This window comes from Peromyscus maniculatus, chromosome 12 (genome assembly GCF_049852395.1).
Source record: "Peromyscus maniculatus bairdii isolate BWxNUB_F1_BW_parent chromosome 12, HU_Pman_BW_mat_3.1, whole genome shotgun sequence".
In the NCBI taxonomy this organism is placed as follows: Eukaryota; Metazoa; Chordata; class Mammalia; order Rodentia; family Cricetidae; genus Peromyscus; species Peromyscus maniculatus.
The window spans coordinates 79,503,366-79,525,656 of record NC_134863.1 but is presented as its reverse complement, the minus strand read 5'-3'; the positions used below and the strand labels follow the sequence as shown (position 1 = coordinate 79,525,656).

The window sequence follows — 22,291 nt, the reverse complement described above, 5'->3', positions numbered from 1 at the left end:
TAAAGAGCTAAGCTGTGCAGGCATGAGGCCTGAGTTTGATGCTCTAGAACCCATGTTTAAAAAAAAAATACCAAGTGCTTTAGCATATGCCTGCTGGCCAGCCAGCCTAAGCCAATCAGTGAGCTCCAGATCCAGTGAGATAGACTGTCTCAGAAACCCTGTCTCAGGCAAAGAGCAACTGAGAAAGATATCCAACACTGATTGCTGCTTTACACACACACACACACACACACACACACACACACACACACACACACACACACACACGCTCACTCTATCCCTTTCAATACCAGGTCTCTCCTACGACACAATCCAAACTAAGATGGCTGAAAGGCTTTGCCTTGTGAATGCAGGCTGGAGTCGTCCCTACTGTCTGTGTCAGGAGCTCTGGTCTTCAAAGTCAAGGTCCAGAGTGTAAGAGCCCGTGACAGTCTTCTGGAGCAGGTCTGAGGAAGCCTGTCTGTCTGCTGGAGTGAGTCCCAAGGAAGCCTGTCTGTCTGCTGGAGTAGGTCCCGAAGAAACCTGTCTAACTTCTGGAGTGGGTCCCGAGGAAGCCTGTCTAACTCTGGAGTGGGTCCCGAGGAAGCCTGTCTAACGCTGGAGTGGATCCCTAGGAAGCCTGTCTGTCTGCTGGAGTAGGTCCCTAGGAAGCCTGTCTATCTGCACACACCCAGGGCCCACTCCCAGAGTTCCCAATTCAAAACCTCTGCTCCCTAACAGTTCCTATTCAAGAGGTCCTCAAAACCTAAGTGAGAAAATCATCTGACCCAGTTGGAACTAGATGATGGCTGTCAATTTTTAAAGCCCTTGAACAGTAAAAACGCATTTTTAAGAATAAAAAGGTAAATATTTACCTTAAACGTTTTATGAGGCCTTCTTTTGGGTTTATTGAGTGGATGTCTTTGAGAGTTTTTTTTTTTTTATTCTTCTTCTTGTCTAAACTGTATTCGTGCTTTTCTGGTTTTGATTTTCCTAAAATAGAAGAATTTAAGGATGCCTGTGGAGTATTCTGAAAGTGGAATCCTTCCAGACCGATGCAGTATTTTTTCCAATCTTCTTACAGTTGTCTCAACCACACCAAATTGAGCAACAGTCTGAGCAACTTACATATGTTAGGTCTCACCAAAGCGTTCAACTTAGCTCTCTAAAAGGTAGCTTGCATATTTTAAGATAAAATATAAGCGATATGGAGAAAGAATATCTGTGTTTTTTGTTCACTGACTGAATCTGGACACGACGATGATGCGTGGTGTCTGTAGATATTCCATCTGTTGAATAAAATGGATCATGAGACACTTGCACAATTTAATTAACTGCTAATACAAGCAAAATGGCATAAAAAGGCTCAAGAGCTCACACAGCTGACCCTTAATAAACAACATGGAGAACACAAGTGGCTATGTGAGTGTGCTGGGCAGTACCAGTCCACCAGGTGTGAACACTCGGGCCCCGGTCACCATTGTTCAGTGTGTGTTTGGAGGGACTAGTGAGTGTGTACATTAACCTGGGCAGCAATTAGGTAGAACTGTATTGTGAGATATTTCTCTCTCCTAATAAGAAGCATCAGGTGGAGCTGGAAAGATGTTCCAGAGAACCCGGGTTCAGTCCCCAACACCAACATCAGGTAGCTCTCAACCACCTAGAGCTCCAGTTCCAGGAGATCTGACCCCCTCTGCTGGCCTCTGTAGACACCTACACACACACTGCAGACACTCGGACACCCACATATACACATAAATAAAATTAATCTTTTAAAAATAAAATATTGTTTTAAAAAAAGAAGTCTCAGTCAGTGAAGGACTGAGGCAAGAGTCAGTGTAATAAATGGGAAGTGTTTCTTCCATGTCTGTTTCTCCTGGAGCCCTGTTTTGGATTCCAGAGGAATCCATTTATCCATGTGTGTGTGCAGGAAAATGATTCTCTACCAACACTAAGCTTCTCTTGGCAGCGGGTGGCACTTAATGCAGACTCACAGCTGATCAAAGCACTGGTAATGAGTGCCTGGCCAGTGTTTAGCCCTAAACCGAACACTGACATCACCTGCTTCAAGACTCAGGGGACATCTCCGTGGAAGAGGAGGCAGAAAGAACGTAAGAGCCGGAGGATGAGGAAGAGCGCTATGAAATGCCACTGTCTGGACAGGACATGACCATCACTGCTATGAATCCACAGTGGCTATGGTGACCTGCACCAGTCCAGTACCCAATGTTGAAACACCCATGTGCTAGTAAATACCCCCCACCCATGCCCATGAAAGCAATTTTAATTCAGTTCAGTAGGTCATCAAAACAAGTAAAAAGACAAGAAAGTGGGTGTGTGGCTTGTTGGCAAGAAAGAATCCTGTGAGAGAATGGGGTATAAGAGAAAGTAAGAGAGGGGGAAGAGATGATCAAAATACACTATATATCCATTTATACACACACATATACGTGTGTGTGTGTGTGTGTGTGTGTGTGTGTGACATTGTCAGAGTTGTTCTGTGGAATACTAAGGTTACTTTCCCTTCGAACAAGCCAATCTGTAAGAAGATGACTGGTTTGAGGATTTTGATTTGCTGTTGTTTTGTTCTGACTTAGGGTATTGCCGTATATCGTAGACTGGCCCGGAAGTGGCTACTGAACACAGGCTAGCCTCAAACTCATGATCATCCTCTTCTACCACCCACGTGCCAAGACCACAGGCTGGTGGGGTTTCTCTCAGGTGTCCTCCCCCCCCAAGTGCTACAGCCTTAGCCCCCCCCCAAAGGCTTCTCCTCAACATCCTTTGTGCATGTTGTCACAGGTAAGACAGGCTGAGTATTAGTGATTTGTCTCGTTGTTGCCATAAAATATCGGACAAAAGCAACTTCAGTAAAGGAAGGTCGACGTTGGCTCACAGTCTGTGGGTAAAGTCCACCAAGGCAGGGTAGGGTTGGCAGCAAGCGCAGCCCTCGCTGAAACAGCCAAGACATGAGGCAGCTGGTCACACTGAGGAAATGGGGAAGGATGAAGTCGAGAGGCCACGCCTTCCCCCTTTCCACCTTTCTGATTCTGTCCAGGACCTCAGGCCGCAGATGGTGCCTCTCACTTCAGGGTGGCTCTCCACTCCTCAGTTCAATCTCTCTGGAAACCTTCTCACAGACTCGCAATGTCTCCCAGGTGACTGATTCCAAATCACACCAAGCTGGCAATCAAGATTCATCACCACAGCCCATTACCAGGAGCTGAGAACCCTGGGACCGACCCAAAGTGCAGACCAGTGACACCAGGAGCTGGCTAGAGAGTCCCAGAGGGCATTGGGGGCAAATGGTCAAGAAAGTAAGACTGTGTAAAAGCCAGTGGACCCGGAGAGGGTGAGAGGTGCTGGAGACTCCAGAAGACAAGAGGCTACAAAGACCTGAGGGTGGAGGCTGTGTACAGACTGCAAGCCCCAGCCACTGGGAGAGTTCAATAGCACAGCCAAGGGCTATGAAGAGCTAAGGGACTTGACACTCAGCACACAGGAGCTTTAACTCTAGAGGGCCCCTGGGCCTTAGCACGCTGATCCCAGGGCACTAAGCCTCTGCCTCCAGCCCCTAGTGCAGTAAGCCGCCTGCTTTGAAAGTTTGGAGCCTTAAGCCTCCAGTTCTCAAGACTTACAGCTGTAAGCCTCTGGATTGGAGGGCTGGCTTGCGAATCTCTGAGACTCAGGGTCATCAGCGCAAAGGGGGCTGCCTCTTACTGTTCATGATTGAGAGAGAGAGAGAGAGAGAGAGAGAGAGAGAGAGAGAGAGAGCGCGAGAGAGCGAGAGCGAGCAAAACAACCCCTAGCCATCCATTTAGGACTGAACTCCATGAGAGAACACACTGGGATCATTTGAGTGACATCTGTCCAGGGGTAAACTCTGCGAGTGAAGTCGTTAATGATCTATCGACGTCCCCACCTGCCTTTCACAGGACCTAATATCAGAAGGAAACAATGAAAATTATGGCGGGTTTAATTTGCTCCTGCCCCAGAAGAATGAGCCCTGAACGACTGTATGGTATTAACCTTTGCATCTCCAGACCACATTGGAGGACAACCAAGAACTTGGCAGATAAAAAAAAAAAAAAAAAAACGATGTCCTGTGAGTGCTCGGGAAGGTTGTGAAAACATACTGTTTCATGAACAAGAGGCTCAGCCCTGCCTTTCTAACATCTGCTCCCTCTGCTTCACCTCCACTCTCACCAGGAGTTCCCTATGATGACTCGAGCAAGGAGGAGGAAGCCAAGATGGGCTTCAGAGGGACCTGCCTGATGCGCAGGAGGCAGCCCAAAGCAGACTGCTAGTCCTACACTACCGTCCTTGAATGTCCTCTAGAAATAGTCGGCGAGGAAAACCATCCTACCTCCTACGTGGTTGGTCTTTCTTTCTTTCTTTCTTTTTTCTTTCTTTCTTTTTTTTTCTGGAGCTGAGGACCGAACCCAGGGCCTTGTGCTTGCTAGGCAAGCACTCTACCACTGAGCTGAATCTCCAACCCCATGGTTGGTCTTTCTATGGGACATTTTATCGCCCAGTTTTGCTGGGTGAGAAATCTTGACATTACATATTATCTGCTTCGTAAACAGCGGTTGACGTTAAGTTAGCTGGTTGGGAATCCGGAGGAAACAGACTAGAAAATCAGTACCAGGGAGATTTAAGGAGCCAGAGGATAGGCATCTAGGAAAATGTCTCAAGTGTCTATTCCCCGAAAGACCTTTAGTCCACGGTGGGAAAGGTGAAGAATGGTAAAGATCAGCCCTGCAGCCACCGGTCAGCTCCTTCTCAGCCACTGAGGGACTCCTCGGTGGGCTCATGCACAGAGCTGGCATGAAATCGGGAGTGGAATCCATGAATGGAGTCAAAGGCACAGGCTCCCTCCTTCACAGCTGATCTGATTGCCTTCCCAGTTTAGACTCAAGTTGTAACAGCATCAACTTTCGGCCTCTGTTGTTCCTTCCTGGTGGGACCAGCCTGCCCCCTGGTGGTGGATGGACTCTGTTCAGCCCTTTCCATCATAATGTCCCATCTGCCCTCAGGGATTCAGACTTGCTCTGGATTTGAAGAGCATTTGCACCTACCACTGATAGAGTAACATCATCAGCCATCACACACACTGCTTCTGTCTAAGCAACACACATTTCAGAAGAGAAGTAAGTCAATAGGATACTGTGTGTGTAATTCTGTGACCTATGCTGCCCGGAACTTGTTAGGCGGGCACACACACACAACACACCAATGCAGTGTTGAATGTTGGCTTTGGTCCCCCTTGACTGTAAAGGGGAAGCAGGGCTGCTTACCACAACTGAAGTCAATCTGCTGCGGGTGGATGACCTCCATGGGGTCCCGGGGCTGTCTCCTGACGCTGCCATTTTTAATTTGCATGATGGAAGTCCAGCAGGAGGTACGGTCACCCTCTTCAGGGTTGACCACCAAGATGAGACACGTATTGGGAGGAAGACTGTATTGCTCCAGCAGGTGCAGTGTCCTAGTCAGGGGAGGGGCTGGCTGATTTCAAAGGGAGCGTGGCAGCGAGGGAGAGAAGGTGCATCTGACAACGTAATGCTCTTAACCGGACAGGAAAAAGCGCGATTCAGTTTTCTCACCTACAGGCTGATATTTTAACACATTTTCCTCTCTGCTTATTTCACTATTTCTGTTACAATTATTTATTTAAGTGCGTGCATGCGTGCGTGCGTGCGTGTGTGCGTTTGTGTGTGTGTGTGTGTGTGTGTGTGTGTGTGTGTGTATGCATGCGTACGCACAATGCTCTTGTGCACATGCCATGGCATGCATGTAGAGCTCAGAGGACGTCTTAGGGAGTGGGTTCTCTCCTCTCACCACACGAGTTCTGGACACTGAACTGCTGTCATCAGGCTTGGCAACAGATGCCTTTATCCCCTGAGCCATCGCCCCAGCCCCATTTCATTATTTTACGTGAGGTGTACAGTCGGGGTTACTGCACGTACCCGTGGATTACAGAGCATCACGGTGGAGTCAGGATGGAGTAGCTGAGATTGGTCCTGGCTCGGAAGTCCTGAACGTTTAGGTGGACTCAGAACTTAGAAAGCAGGAATTCAATGCTACTGACAGAGGATCGTATTCTGTACTAGAAGGAGTGACAGTCATCTTAGATCAGCTGGGAAGCATGAGTGTAAGACCATGAGGACCTGTGTATGTCGACACTGAGTCCCGGAAGGGGACACTGTAAAGGACAACTGTCATTCTCTCTGGCTGTCCAGCTGACCTGCTTCATGAGTTTGGGAATGCCATAACAGAAGCTGGGAATTTCAAGCATTGTCTGTCTCGGCCTCCTCGGACTTAGATCCCTGGAACCAGACATGTCAGGACTTCCAACAAGGAGCAAAGATGGCGGGCGATCCTTGAGGAAGATGGGGACCAGAAGTGGTAGAGAGTGGTGCTGGCGGACACAGAGCTGTTTAATCTGCATTGACAACCAGCACACCCAGGGCAAACTGCAACATCACACCGCCCTCTCTGTGGACTAATTCTAGGCATTTCCCCGTTGCTTACTCACACCACATTCTTCGGCCCCCCAGGCTGGAGCTATAGCGAACTCTTTGTTACAGGCAGCCAGTCATTTTATCTTGCGTACAAGTAAGAGTGCAGTTGAGTCCATGTGCGTGAGTCTGATTACTAAATGTCCAGTCTGCTCTTGACCCATGCCTCAGTTCTGACCAGTCCTGACCAGACATGACCGGGCTGCCTTGAACTAAGTTTCTTTCCTTTCTTCCTGTGTTCACTTTTCGTCAACCTCCTTTGATCCTGTTTCTGACCTGACTCTCTTGGTAAACCGTTCCTGGGTGCTGGAGCCCCTAGTCTCTCTGCCTTGGCAGAATAAGACTTGAGACTTGGACAAGTCAAGATGCTATTCAGCTTGGAGGAAGTCGCATGGAGTTTCACTGGGATGCATTTAAGCTTCTGCCAATGGCCCCCACTTCTTAGAAGACCTTCATGAGGTTCCTCATTCGATGTTTCCATTCTCCTTATTTTCATCGTCCCTCTCTCTATGACCTGAGGGCCTGACGTCCAACTGTCACTCTTTAACTAGTGAAACTGCACCAGCCACCTCCCGCTGACGGTGTCCCAGCTCTTCTCCACCGGCCCCTGCAGAGCCCTGCGCTGGTACTGGCCTCCCTGTGGGCTCCAGAAGCACCACACTCTGGCTGGTGACAGGGGCTGATAGGGGTGCTAGCTCCAACCCCATGAAACACTAGAGTTTTACCGTTAAATACACCAGGAAATGCAGGAGTCCCAGAATGAGTTGTACAGAGCAACTTCAAGCAACGCGCTCCATCTTTCCAAAGAATCCAGATGCCCCTAGGTCAAATCGAGGAGGGGAGGCTTCGCCTTCTTGGGAGATGTAGCACCGCATAGCAAGGTATTCTGTGGTTCAGCCATGAGCAACAGGGATCTCTTCAGTGTTTCTTCAGGGAGATGTGAAATCCTCATGTCAACAAGACTTCTGGCAGCCTACTCTTCCACTCCCATACCCAAAGGTGCACAGGTAGGCTAAGTCCCGTTTACGGTTCTCACATGCAACAGGTTGGTCAGTGCAGCCAGTCGGTAACAGGTTGCCCTGGACTGCTCAAGACCATCCTGGCTTAAACACTGACAGTCCCAAGTTCATGAAAATCTCAAGTGCCAGACCAAATCGGACAACTGGTCACCCTAGCAGTCCACCACAGTAGAAACAGAATGTCAAAGACTGAAATCAACAGAGAGTTATGGTAAAAAGTATTCGATACCCTTAGTGGTGGCACACAGTATTCTTTCTTTGTATCTCCTCTCGGTGCATTTCCTTAGGCCCACCAAAATAGTAAAGCAATTACCATTTTGTTCCGGCTTGAAAATCCTCATGGACATCCCAGAGCCCGCTCTCTTCTGGCTGGCTGGCTGCTCGGTGAAGTGTTCCCTGCATCCCTGCTTCAACCTCCCCTCCTCTCGTCCTTTTAGCTGGTCTCCTCCAGGCCTCTCCACTTTGTCTGCATCTTCTTCATATCACGGCAGTCCAACCGCATGTCAGGCGGTCACCTCCTTGACTAATTACGTGCCTTGGGCAGCAAATGCAGCAAAAACCGTGTAAGCATCTTACCCAATTATTGTAATTGCCTCTCAGGCCCATGCACACAGACAGAGACTGTGTTAGTCAGGAGAGTTAAATGCCTATTGAAGGTCAAAGCCCACATGTCTGAGGGTTAAAAAAGATAGAAATAAATGATTTTGTGTCATTGAAGAGTGAAGCAGGGGCAGTGGATGAAGGACCAAGGATGGTGGTAGAGATCTTCCTCTTCCTCTTCCTCTGCTCCCACAAGCTGGGAGACCACAGAGACGTAATTGACCAGCCCAACTCTCCATTTCCTCGTGAATGAAAGAATGAAGCAGTTACACGGGTCATCACAAAAGTCCTTCCCATCACTGCAGTTTAGGGAAAGACAGAATACCACGCAGGGTAAGATCCAAACTAATGAAGGTCAAAGATAATGAGGCTGGATCCAGGCCTGAAATACACCTGCTTCTCCAGACTTAATCCTGCTACCTCTCTATAATGTGGGATGTCTTTCTGTATGCTGCGAATATGTGTTGCTCTGATTGGTTGATAGATAAAGCTGCATTGGTCTATGGCAAGGCAGCTTAGAGGCAGGAGGAAAATCCAAGCAGATATGTGGAGAGAAAAAAGGAGAGGAGGGGGAGACGCCAGCCGCCGAAGGAACAGCAAGATCCCAGCAGACTGGTAATGCCACAGCCATGTGGCAACTTATAGATTAATAGAAATGGGTTAGGTTATAAGAACTAGCGAGAAGCCTGCCATAGGCCAAACAAATGGTAATTAGTATAAGCCTCCGAATGATTATTTTATAAGTGGCCACAGGACTGCAGGGCCTGGCAAGACCAGGAAAAACTTAAGACTACATCTCTAAGCATGCTAGCTTTTAGAGAAAGGAAAGAGGCATTTCTGTAACTGCAATGGGCAGGCTGTGATCTCCTCCTAATCACCAGAATCTACAAACATGCCCGGTTATGAGCCAAAGGGAGGGAAACAGGACTGTAAGGATTAAAATTGTCAGTTAGTTGAACTTAGGTAACACAGTGTACTGCTTTGTTCAGAGACATAGAAAAAGAAAGAAGGAGAAAGAAAAATGGGGGAAGAAGAGAAAGAGGAAGCAGAGGAAGGGAAACAGAGGGCAGAGAAAGGGAAAGAGAAAGGAGAGGAAGAGAAAGAGAAAGGGGGAAAAGAGAAAGAGAAAGGAGAGGAAGGGAAAGAGAAAGGAGAGGAAGGGAAAGAGAAAGGAGAAGAAGAGGAAGAGAAAGAGAAAGGAGAGGAAGGGAAAGAGAAAGGAGAAGAAGAGGAAGAGAAAGAGAAAGGAGAGGAAGAGAAAGGAGAGAAAGAGAAAGAGAAAGGGGGAAAAGAGAAAGAGAAAGGAGAGGAAGGGAAAGAGAAAGGAGAGGAAGGGAAAGAGAAAGGAGAAGAAGAGGAAGAGAAAGAGAAAGGAGAGGAAGGGAAAGAGAAAGGAGAGGAAGGGAAAGAGAAAGAGAAAGGAGGGGAAGGGAAAGAGAAAGAGAAAGGAGGGGAAGGGAAAGAGAAAGGAGAGGAAGAGAAGGGAGAGAAAGAGAAAGGAGAGGAAGAGAAACAGAAAGGAGAGGAAGAGAAAGAAAAAGGGGAGGAAGAGAAAGGAGAAGAAGAGAAAGAGAAAGGAGAGAAGAGAAAGAGAAAGGAGAAGAAGAGAAAGAGAAAGGAAAGGAAGAGAAAGGAGAGGGGAGGGGAGGGAATAGCAGCAGAGTGTTCTGAAGTGGTCGTAATACAATTGGGAGATTCTGTGTTTATTAAAAGTATAAAAACATTAATCTGCATTAAGTCTGACTTAAGCGTTGCACAATTGGACATGTGCACCTCATACACATGTATAGTATTTATGTTTGTGTATCATTTCATAAATAATTTAAATTTTAAAAAGAATAATTTGTGGGCAGGTGAGATGGCTGAGCAGGTGAAATTGCCACCAAGCCTGATACCCTGAGTCCCAGAACCACACAGTGGACGGAAGGACACACTCAGCAAGTTGTCCTCACCTCCATGTCTGTGCACAGCACGCACACACACACCTCCACGTCTGTGCCACAGCACGCACACACACACACACACCTCCACGTCTGTGCACAGCACGCACACACACACCTCCACGTCTGTGCCACAGCACGCACGCGCACACACACACACACACACACACACACACACACATGCAAAATAAATACATTTTAAAGTTTTAAAAAGTATTTATGCTGGCCGGGCGGTGGTGGCGCACGCCTTTAATCCCAGCACTCGGGAGGCAGAGCCAGGCGGATCTCTGTGAGTTCGAGGCCAGCCTGGGCTACCAAGTGAGTTCCAGGAAAGGCGCAAAGCTACACAGAGAAACCCTGTCTCAAAAAAACCAAAAAAAAAAAAAAAAAAAAAAAAAAAAAAAAAAAAAAAAAAAAAAAAAAAAAGTATTTATGCTACAAGTAAAATGGAATTCAGGTCTGGCATCAGATTGTGACCAATGCGTTTTTCACTGACATTAATGACCGACTAGGCATTAAAAATAATGTAGATGGAACCAAGAGCCAGCAAGTACTTGCTGCCAGGCCTGATGACCTGGGACCCACATGGTAGAAGGAAAGAACTCACTGCCACATGTGCACACACACACACATAATACACACACACACACACACACATACATACACACATACACACACACACACATACACACACATACACATACATACACACACACACATACACACACACACACACACATACATACATACACACACACAAGGTGGGAGAGAATAAATGTAATTTAAAAATTTAAAAATAATGCAGAAAGGCCAGAGAGATAGATAGTAAAGTGAGTTCTCTAGTCCTTGTGTTTGATTTGCATGAGGATCAGTTTAGTCCCTGCCACCAATGTGAATGAAGAAGATTGGCATGGCAGTGTACTCCTGTGACCCTGTCTGCGCTGCAGAAGAGGAGACAGGAGCTTGCTGGCTGGGCTGTCTGGCCAAACCGGCAAGATCTAGGTTCAGTGAGAGATACTGTCCTCAAAATAAGGTAGCAAGCATTAAAAAAGAAGACATCCTCTGGGCGGTGGTGGCGCACGCCTTAAATCCCAGCACTAGGGAGGCAGAGCCAGGCGGATCTCTGTGAGTTCAAGACCAGCCTGGTCTACAGAGCGAGATCCAGGACAGGCACCAAAACTACACAGAGAAACCCTGTCTGGGGGGGGAGGGAGATGCCCAACATCCATCTCTGACCTCCACACATACATGCACACATGCACTAACACCCACACACATATGCACACTCACATACACACATGCACCACAGATCACACACACAAATGTACACATACAATAATAACAGGCATTAGAGACAAGTCTTCATCATGGAGGAGAACCCCAAATCTTTCAGGATGGCTAAAACCTCTGGCTTTTATCTACAAAGTACTAGGAATGTCTCCAACTACTGTGACGACAAAAATATGCCCCACATCTGAGCATGGTGGTACACACCTATAATCCCAGGACTTGGGAGATGGGGGCTGGTAGATCAGGAGTTCAAGCCAGCCCTGGCTACTTCATGGTTTTAAGGCCGATCCATCTCAAACAAACAAATAAATGCCCACAGATTTCCAAAAGACTGAGATGAACCCTCACTGAACAACATGGTTCCTACTGTAGACAGTGCTGATCCAAACACTCCACTTTGAATGGAGAATGATGAGTGAGGTATGAAGTGGAGCATCTCATAGGTGCCCACTTGGGGTTTGTGTATTTTATAGTTTGGGATGAAACACAGTAGTTGCATGTATTTATAGGGTACAATGTGGCATTTCAATTCCTGTTGCATGATGTTTTGTTTGTGTTCTGACAAATAAAGCTCGCCTGGAGATCAGAGGGTGGAGCTAGCCACTAGTTAACCATAGAGGCCAGGCAGTGGTGGCACACACCTTTTATCCCAGCGCTAGGGAGGTGGACACAGGATCTCGGGCCCATTCAGTCTGAGATTTCGTAGAGGTAAGAACTCTCCTTGAGTGGCTGGCTGCTCTGCTTCTCTGATCTTTCAGCTTTCTCTCTGATATCTGACTCTCTTTTTAATTGTTAAGACTAATTAGGCTCGTCCTTCAAATTCCTGCATTCAATGTGTACTGGTCAGATCTGGTAACTGACATGCTTACAACCTCAGATGCACGGCATTCCTTTGTGTGGGAAATGTTCTCTACAGGCTATCTTGAAGCATCCAATGAAAAGGGCATGACCACAGGTACCCTGCTACACTATAGAACATTAGAAGTTACCTCTCCAGTCTGTCTGAAGCCCCTGGGCCCACTGACCATTCTTGGTCCCTCCCACCAAACAAGCTTTCTCTCAAGAGCCATTGGTGGATAGTGGATCCCCTGCATAATGTGTTGAGAATCTGTCTTTGTGCTCAGCAAGAAGGGACTGCCATTCTCTATCCATAATGTCCTGTGTGAGCAAGACGAGGGGTCAGGGTAGCCCACAGACCGTGTATTTGCCACCCAGAGATGCAAACTCGTTTCTTCCGGATGCTTTTGGTAGGTTTGTCTTGTTTTGCCCAAACACTGAAATCAACTTTTGCCAAAAAAATAAAACTTTAAAAAAATTGCAATTGACTCAGATCACACTCTTTTCCCACATTTTGCAAAACGTTTCAGAATTTAGAACCAAGAAGGAAGTGCCAGGTTTGAATACTCAGAGCCATGTGCATTCCGGAGAGCAGAGAAATCTGTGGAAAGGGTGTGGGAGCCCGTTTTCAGGTTCCTCGTGGCTTTACCCAGCAGGTCCGAATAGAGGATGATCAGGACCACGGGCCTGAGTGCAGGTGTCTGAGATGGCCTGCACTTGGCTGTGCTGGGGGAGGAGGTCTTTTGCTCCACCCCTTGGCGTCTCTATAAAAACCCTGGACCAGAGACAGTCCGGGCCCATTGGAATAGGTTCCAGGCCCTCTCGAGGCTATCCTTTATTTTCTATCTGTTTATCTCCGCAAGATTTTCCGCTATAAATCCTTCTATCTAATATTTCCTGCTGCTCACACTCAAGAAAACTCTGGGGAACTGTGGGGGTGGTGGGTAAACGCCCCACAGAATGGCGCCGTGAACAGGGACTAAAGAAAAAAAGGGACTAAAGAAAGGGGAAAAAAGGGACTAAAGGGGAAAAAAGGGACTAAAGAAAAAAGGGGAAAATAAGGGGGGACTAAAGACAAATGAACAGGGACTTAAGACAAAGTAATAGGGACTAAAGATAAAGGAAAATAATAGTTTTATTACAGAGTTTTTAGTGAAAGTGCTGAGTCAGCCCTGCCAGTGGAAAGGCATGCCGGTGTTATGGAATATATATATTTTTATATATATATTTTTTTGGTGAGGCAGGGGTTTTATCCTCGAGAGAAAAGGAAAGCGGACTGGAAGGATGTCCGATGCTGCAGCGAAATTCTCTTCTGTCAAAATTTTCTATCTTCTATCCCTTTCTCAATTTCTATCTGTGATAAGTATAAGGTATAGGGTAGTAATATAGTTTAGGAAAAACTTAGAAGTGTAAGATTGTGTAGGAAAAAATAAGTAAGGCAACTAGACAAAAAAACTCTTCAATTTTCTAACTTTGGGGGCTTTGAAAGCAAATTGGAAAAAAAAATCTTTCTTTGGGCTTTTCGGGTAGTAAAAAAGCTCTTCTTTGAGCTTATGGGGAAGAAAAAGTTTCCTATGGAAGCTTTTGACCTGGGGACAGCTGAAATGCCAAGTCCAAGCGGCAGGAGAAAGTAATTTCTCCCTGAGGCAAAAATGGGGGTGTAAGAAGTCAAAGTTTAAAGTTGGGAAGTTTTGGGAAAAGTTGGTCTTTCTCCTGGGAAAAAAAAATCTTTCTCTTAAACTCTAAAGCTTTTCTTGAAAAATTTTGGGGGAAAAAACTCCCTAAAAAGCCTTAATCTTAAAAGCTCTCTTAACTTAAAAACTAAATTTGTCCTTCTAGGAGATGACAAAAATTAGAGAGAAAAATTAGAATCACCTGAAGATATTAGTATGGGGACCACCTGTGATTAGCTCTAAGAGAAAACAACAAACCTCTTAAGACAGCAAAACCTCTAAGTTCTCTTTCAAGCTTTAAAAATCATCCCTGCAATGCAGGAGGCAAGGACAAGTTTCTAAAAACTCCTTCTAAGCTCTGTCTCTTCAAGCTAGTAAAAGACAGTGGGTCAGAGTACCCTGAGGGAAACGCTTGGGAGAGTGTGGGTAAAAAGCTACAGAGAGCCCAAAAGGGCAGGAAACTTTGCCTGAGAAAAGCAAAATAGTCAAGCTTCACAGTTACAGCTGAGCTGAGGCAGCAAAGGTTTTGAGTGAGCATTTCAGAATGAAAAGGTGCTCCTAATCCTCCTAATGCAAAGATCCCCTGAAGCAATGCAAACTGTTAGCATTGTATCCTCACTTCTGACCAAAAACCCAGAGGCGACTGGTCAGCATCTCTGAGTTGGAGTGCATTTCGGGGATACTAGGGTTCCTGCAGTTGTAAACTTCCTGGGGCACAGAGCTGAGGCAGGAAGGTGCAGGACCCAGGGGAAGATTGCTAATGAACAAAACAAAGCTAAAGCCAGTGGGAACGGCACAGTTGTCCACTTTCCTACAAGTCCCGGGTTGTTAGGTCCACAGCTGCAAAAAGAAATCTGAGAAAAAAGCTTTCCTATCAGAGAAAGGACCTTTCTGGGAAAACAGTAAATCTGAACTGTGTCTGAAGCAGTTGTGCTGCTGAGTCAGAACGCTGTCTGGGGAAAGAGCCCAGCCAGGGCAAAACAGAACTGTCCAGGAGTAAAGCTTTCTTTCTGTCAGAGAAAGCATCTCTTTGAGAAAAGCTTTGTTTCAACTGACTCCTGAGATGAGGGAGTGTAGCCCTGAGGGGTGATGGCCTCTGGCATAAGCTCTGTCCTTGAGCACCCAGACAAGCAAACACAACCCATTGGGGGAATGGGCCAGGTGAAGGCCTAATGAGGCAAAGCACCTGTCCTAATGGGAGTTTAGAAATGGCAAAAACCTCCCTTGTTAGATTTTCAGTCTGTACGCAAACAACACAGACCCCGAAAACAAACGGACAAAAAGCGCCTACCTTCAGTAGCAGGGAAAGCCGCCACTGTAGTGTCCGAAACTGTTTCTGGGGTAGAGGGGATAAACTGAGATCAAACTGGGAACTGTCTGGGAGAAAGACTCTGAAGAAACAGAGGGGACAGATTCCTCCCCAGAAAATGCATGACCTGACAAAGCTGCTAGAGTTTGAGGCAGATTCGGGGGGAGAAAAAAAGCCCCTCCCTCCAAAGGCAGCTAGCAGACGTACAGAGCCGCAGACAGATAGCTGAAGCTCTGCATCTGTGGGGGAAGGAACAAGTGAAATAAGATAGATCAGTGGGAGAAAATCTCTCTGAAAGAGCTATGGAAAAGCTGTTGTACATGATCTTGCTTTTCACTGACTGGCTAAAACAAACACAAGCCCTGAGGAAAGTTGCTATCAGAAATGCCAGCCTCAATGCCGGCTAACGAGACAGGCGTGTTTCTGATCTGGGGGCCAGTGTCAACTGAAGGAGAGACACCTGTTGAAGCCAGCTGAGGAGAATAGAAATCTCCCAATGTCCCACAATTGAAAATGTAAAATGCTTGTTCAAATCTCCCGTTACAAAGGCAAGAGACTTTGTTCAAACCTCCCGGGCAAGTCTAGTAAAAGAGAACCCGTTGACTCTCAGACCCAAAAAGAACTATGGGAAATGAATGATATAAGGAAAATGATATAAGGGACTGATATGGAACTGATATTATTGACTGATATAAGGGAAAGGCATTCTGGGAAAGGTAGTTTTTCCACTAAAGATGGCGACATTGCCCTGAAACACTTTTGTCAGCTCTAAAATTAAAATACAGCTTTTAAAAATAAGGAGGAAAATCGTCTAAGAGTTTGGGTGTCAGTTCCAATGAAAAATTGAAAGAATATGGAACTAGGTGCTTCGCGGTTTGGGGCTCCGTTGGTAAAATGCCTTATTTAGCCTAATAGCTGTGCAAAGTTTTTACGGTAATTGGATGACAAAAAGCTACCTATAAGAGCAAACGAGTCACTTTAAAATCCTTAAAATACCACATAATAGCTGTTCAGTTTTTGGCAAAGAGCTTTACAGCAGCTAAATATGATAACTTCACCCTCAGCATAAAGTTTTTCAGTAGAACAAACCAAAAGTACTGCTGTGATAGAAACGTTTGTTTGAATTGAAGTTCTTAGGGGAGCTATTATGAATTTGGATGAAGGGACAACCTCTAGTTAAAAACTGTCTACAGCTGACAGTGCATCTCTGCCGGTCCGGAACGGCTGAGAGAACTGACAACTTTGAAGTGTGGCGTCCCGAGAATGTTACAATCCCCTAGCAACAAGTATCACAACTCTATAATGACAACACTCACTATATCCCAGTGCTTTATAACAAAGCTAACTGTAAACTGTAAACTTTAAAAATGATGTATGTACTTCCTGTCTAGTTAAGAGAATCTTTCTAATAGAGATGGTGATAATAAAGAGTAAGACGTAGAAAGATGAAAATAAGATATGTGAGTTTGTAAAAATTCTGTCTTGTTAGATCTGTGTTAAGAAATCTTTAGGTGTTTGCTAAGTTAGATATATGCTAATGGTAACCTATATAAGTTTGTAAAATAGATCTATAGAGTTCCTTTAAGAATATAAGCTTGTAAGAAGTATCTAAGGTAGTCTTAAGACATGTAGTAATAAGCTTGTAAGATGCTAGTTGTAAATGTAAGTTTAAATAAGAAATAAGATGGAATGAATATAAGGATATGAGAATTAATAAGAAATGTATTTGCTAAAGTAGTTCTATAGTTTCCTTAAAGTATAAATAAGTAGATGTTAATATGTGAGTTGTAAAAATGTGTAATGTTGAGTGAGTTTATGCTTAAGCACATGTTATGTGAGTTTGTGAAAAAGTGTAAATGTTAAGTGTGAGTCTATTAATGTACATGGTGAAAACACCTGAGACACAGGAGATAGTGTCCTAGTAGACTGCAAAGTAGGCAGTCTGAATGGTTTCAAAAGCTCCAGAAGCCGCTAAGAAGCTAAGAATGGCGGACGCCAGAACCAGCACAAGGCATCCGCAGCTGAGATCCGTGGAATATCAATGCAGCACAGAAAAACCTGAGCTAACAGCAAAAACGGTGCGGTTTAAAATATTACTATAACTAAAAAGGTCTGTCTGTGAGACAAAAGTTGCAGAGATGCTTGTTTGAACTAAAATTGTTAACTGCAAAAAGTTTTGGTTGTAAAACGTCTCTTCATATTTGGAAGTGAAAGCCTGATACCAGAATTTATTTCTTGTTTGAACTTTTTGAACTTAAAATGAGATAAAATTACAAAAAGATTTTGGTTATGGATTTCTTCAAATTTGGAAGGCTAGTACCAGAATTTATCATTTGAATTTTGGTACTTAAATGAAATGAACAATAGAGATTTCATTGCAATGGGACAATTTTGAGCTTACTTATAGTAATGACCTAAGAACGGTTTTCTGGAATTGGGTTAAAAATGGAACTGTTTAAATGAAGAAATGTATTTCTACTTAGAATAAAGATGCAATTTTGTGTATGCATATATGCTTTATTAACTGGTGACTTATGAATTGTTTTGTGGAACTGTTTATGTAAAAATGGAATTACTTATGGAAACTGGTTTTGTGTTACAAATGGAACTGTTTAAACAGAAAAGTTTGGGTTTTCTAACTAGGCTTGAGATTTTGCTTAAAAATTATAAAGAAAAGGAGGAGCTATGAGATTGAATTATGTTCGCAGAAACCTATTGATATTAATGCACCCTGGCTTTGTGGAATTGAGGAAATGTTTAAGTTTGATGTGAATACATCGAAGTTTTTTCTATGTTCTGTTAACAAGAAAATTCAAATGACTGAGTTAAAGTTGTAAGACGGAGAAAATTGTTAACTATATATAGCACCATATATGCTAATTCTAATGGTTCTGTTAAGAGTTTGCTTTGAGTTGTAAGATTGAGAAAATTGTGACTATGTATAGCAATATTTATGTTAACCTGTTAATGGTAATGATGAAGCTAAGGGATTCTTTAAGTTTGTAGTCGCCTTAAGAGTTTTGGTTTAGAAAGGGCTTGAGGCAGCTAAGACTGCTGTGGTCACCTTGGACCTAATTCAAAAGAGAAATGCCATCTATATCATCCTCTACTCCCATACTGGGGGAGGAGTAACAGCTATGGAGATTGCTGTAAGCCATTAATAGTTATTTTTTTTATATATTAAGAAAGGGGGACCTGTGGGAGCCCGTTCTGGGGTTCCTCGTGGCTTTACCCAGCAGGTCCGAATAGAGGATGATCAGGACCACGGGCCTGAGTGCAGGTGTCTGAGATGGCCTGCACTTGGCTGTGCTGGGGGAGGAGGTCTTTTGCTCCACCCCTTGGCGTCTCTATAAAAACCCTGGACCAGAGACAGTCCGGGCCCATTGGAATAGGTTCCAGGCCCTCTCGAGGCTATCCTTTATTTTCTATCTGTTTATCTCCGCAAGATTCTCTGCTATAAATCCTTCTAATATTTCCTGCTGCTCGCACTCAAGAAAACTCTGGGAAGCTGTGGGGGTGATGGGTAAACGCCCCACAAAAGGGAGACCAGAGGGTGGTGCCGCTAGCAGACACCAAAGCTGTTTAGTGCAGTTCACACACAAGCAGCTCCCAAGCTTAAGGCTGGGTTAGGGGCTGGAGAGATGACTCAGAGGTTAAGAGCACCGGCAGCTCTTCCAGAGGTCCTGAGTTCAATTCCCAGCAACCATCTGTAATGAGATCTGGTGCCCTCTTCTGGGGTTTAGGAATATATGCAGACAGAACATTGTATACATAATAAATAAACAAATCTTAAAAAAAAAAAAGACTGGGTTTTGTTGGGGTTTTTTGTTTTGTTTTGTTTTGTTTTTCGAAACAGGGTTTCTCTCTGTAGCTTTGGAGCCTGTCCTGGATCTCGCTCTGTAGACCAGGCTGGCCTCGAACTCACAGAGATCCTCCTGTCTCTGCCTCCCGAGTGCTGGCATTAAAGGCATGTGCCACCACCGCCCGGCAGGTTAGTTCTTACACTGAAGGCTTCCTTCCATGTCTTGGCCCCTGTCAGATGCATTAACAAGCTTCTTTAGAACTTATCCAGGATGGGGAGGAAGTAAGGGCACTGGAGAGAACTCACCTTCTGAAGAAAGGGAGGAACTGGCTGTCACCGCCGCCACTGCTGGAGGTGATGAGGCCTGTGATGGTGTCAGTGATGACCTCAAACCGCCTTGAAGATCAGGTCCTTTGACGTTCCTGCATAGGCATTCAGTTTCCACAGGAGGAACTGAAGCCCAGTGATGCTACATTATTTACCCAAGGCAACACAGCCAGTAGGCAGGAAGGAGAAAGGAGTTTGCAACATCCTGCTTTAAACCTAAATTAAATAGGTTTTTCCACAAATGTATTACTATGGATAAATAAAATTTTATATATAAAGATAGAGAGAGGGAGGAAGGGAGGGAGGGAGAGAGGGGGGAGAGAGAGGGAGGGAGGGAGGGGGAGGGAGAGAGAAAGAGAGAGAGAAAATGGCCCTCATTTCATAATAAAAGTAGTAGACATGAAGCCTTGAACTCAGAGATCCGCCTGCCTCTGCCACCCCCAGCTATCTTAATTTTCAGTTGCTAGAGGAGGTTCCAGCCCACTGGGGGCAGTAGCCCTGTTCCCTGGGAAGGCACACGCCTTTAATCCCAGCACTCGGGAGGCAGAGGCAGGCGGATCTCTGTGAGTTCGAGGCCAGCCTGGTCTCCAAAGTGAGTTCCAGGAAAGGTGCAAAGCTACACAGAGAAACCCTGTCTCGAAAAACCAAAAAAGAAAGAAAAAGAAAGGGCGAGAGGGCCGGGCGTGGTGGCGCACGCCTTTAATCCCAGCACTCGGGAGGCAGAGCCAGGCGGATCTCTGTGAGTTCGAGGCCAGCCTGGGCTACCAAGTGAGCTCCAGGAAAGGCGCAAAGCTACACAGAGAAACCCTGTCTCGAAAAAAAAAAAAAAAAAAAAAAAAAAAAGAGGGAGGGAGGAAGGAAGGAAGGAAGGAAGCTGACAAAGCACGAGCCCGTGAATGAGCCAGCGGGAGGCCTTCCCTGTGATGTCTACTTCAGTCTCCCGTTTGGGTTCCTACCCTGGCTTTCCTTGATGGACTGTGACGCCGCAATATAAGCCAAACAAGTCCTCTTCTCTTTCCTCCCTTTCGCTACTTTTGGTCAGAGCATCTTATCACAGCGGCGACAGAGACGGAACTAGACCCGCCTCTCCGAGGAGATGACATCTGATAATTAGATGCCTGAAGGAAGCTCCTGTGGTTTGGATGTAAAACGCACCCCCAGATAGGCCGTATGTTTGAGCAGTTGGTCCCCGCCCCGCCTCCCCCGCTCTTTGAGGTGTTCTGGGAAGGTCACGGGAACCATTAGGAGCTCACTGAAGGAAGGAAGTCACTGTAGGGGAATTCTTACGGTTTTATAACCCAGCCCCACTTCCGGTGCACAGCCCTCGGCTTCCTGGCTGCGGATTCAGTATGGCTGGCCGCTCCACCCTCCTGCCACTAAGCCTCACTCGCCATAATGGACTGCCTCCCCTCAAACGACAGCCAAAATCGACCTTTTTTGTCCCTTATGTGGCTTCCCATCAGGGATTCGGGGACAGCAACAAGGAAAGTACCTAACGCAGAAGGCAGCTGTGAAGAGCCCCGGAGCCCCGGTGTGCAGGGTCCAACCCACAAGCAGAAGGATGTAGCGCAGGAAGGAGTGGAGGGCTGGGCGAGTGCTGGAGAAAGAAGGGGTCTGAGTAGGTGGCGCCCTTAGGAAGGAGCCTGGCCTTGCGCAAGCCACGCGCAACGGAAATGTACTGGCGGGGTTTATTAAGCTGGGGGTGGCATGTGAAGAATGCTCGGGCTGCACTTGAGGAATATGTCTGTAGAGTGGGTCATTCCGAGGTTCTCGACAGAAGGCCAGGCCAGCGGTGGTGATGCATGCCTTTCACCTTAGCACTCCGGAGGCAGAGGCAGGAGGATATCTGTGAGTTCAAGGCCAGCCTGGTCTACAAAGTGAGTCCCAGGACAGCCGGGGCTGTTACACCAAGAAACCCTTTCTCAAAAGGGGGGGGGGGGAGTCAGGCCAGCAAGCACGGTAGCTCATGCTAAGCTAGGAGCATAAAAGACTGAGCAAGCACCCTCCTGAATGCTTAAGGGAAGTTCCTTGTCTGTGTATCCTTCATAATGGGTGTTAACAGCTTAGATGCAAGATTGTAAAACATCGGTAGCGAACTTCTCCTCCGGGGTTCTCCCATTGTGCTGTAAGCCTGTATTTAAGACCTCCTCCCTCCTTCAATAAACTGCATTTGGCAATAAATTAAAAAAAAAAAAAAAAAAAGACTGAGCAAGAAAAGGGCAGAGCTGGACATGCCTTGGAAGGACACTGGGCTTACTCTGAATTAGAAGAGTCCGGGGAAAGTAAGAATCTGGCATCTCGTGTTTGGCCTGGGTAGCTGAGTGCATCCTCATGCCATGGGTGGATATGAGGAAGACTCGTGAGGAAGTAACTGGTTACTTTTCCTTTGGGGATTGGGATAGGAATTTGGTCATGAGTTCTGTTTCAGCCCCATTAATTTTGAGAAGCCTATTAGGCATGAGGGGGGGATTGCAGGCAGAACTTTAGAGATACAGTTGTGAAATTCTAGAGAAAGGCCAAGCCTAGAGAAACACAGCCAAGCTCTCCGTGGGAGCCAGCCTCTCGCGGCCATGCGCACCTGTGAGTGCACCGAGCCCCAGGCAGACTTGTGAGAGTGTCCCTTCTGCAGCTCGACTGATAATGTTCTCTATTTGCATCTCCTTTTAGAGGTGCTGCAACACCTTCAAGTCCACAGCCTGTCTCTCTATTCCACTGCTTCAAACCAAACCTTCTTAAACATTTTCCACTTGCAACCCCATTTTGCCCAAGAAATACTTGTGAATACACATGCACATGTTTATGTATGTGTGTGTGCACCTGTGTGAGTGTGCATGCACATTTCTGTATGGGTGCAAGTGGGGCTCAGAGGTCAACACTGAGTGTTTTCCTCATTTGCTTCTCCACTGTGTCTTTTGAGGCAGGGTCTCTCACTGAATCTAGAGCTCATTGATTCAGGGAGACTGGCTAGCTAGCAAGCCCCAGGGATCCTCCTGTGTC

At 46.0% G+C, this 22,291-nt stretch overlaps 1 long non-coding RNA gene across 1 annotated transcript; it reads right to left on the bottom strand.

Moving 5' to 3' along the window:
• Positions 1 to 613: 613 nt before the first annotated feature.
• On the bottom strand, positions 614 to 20,590 carry LOC121821776 (uncharacterized). Its single transcript, XR_013043855.1, has 3 exons — positions 20,251 to 20,590; positions 19,274 to 19,420; positions 614 to 972 (listed from the first exon to the last, which is right to left on the bottom strand). It is a non-coding gene; the product is annotated as an uncharacterized LOC121821776 (long non-coding RNA).
• Between the last annotated feature and the right edge of the window lie 1,701 nt (positions 20,591 to 22,291).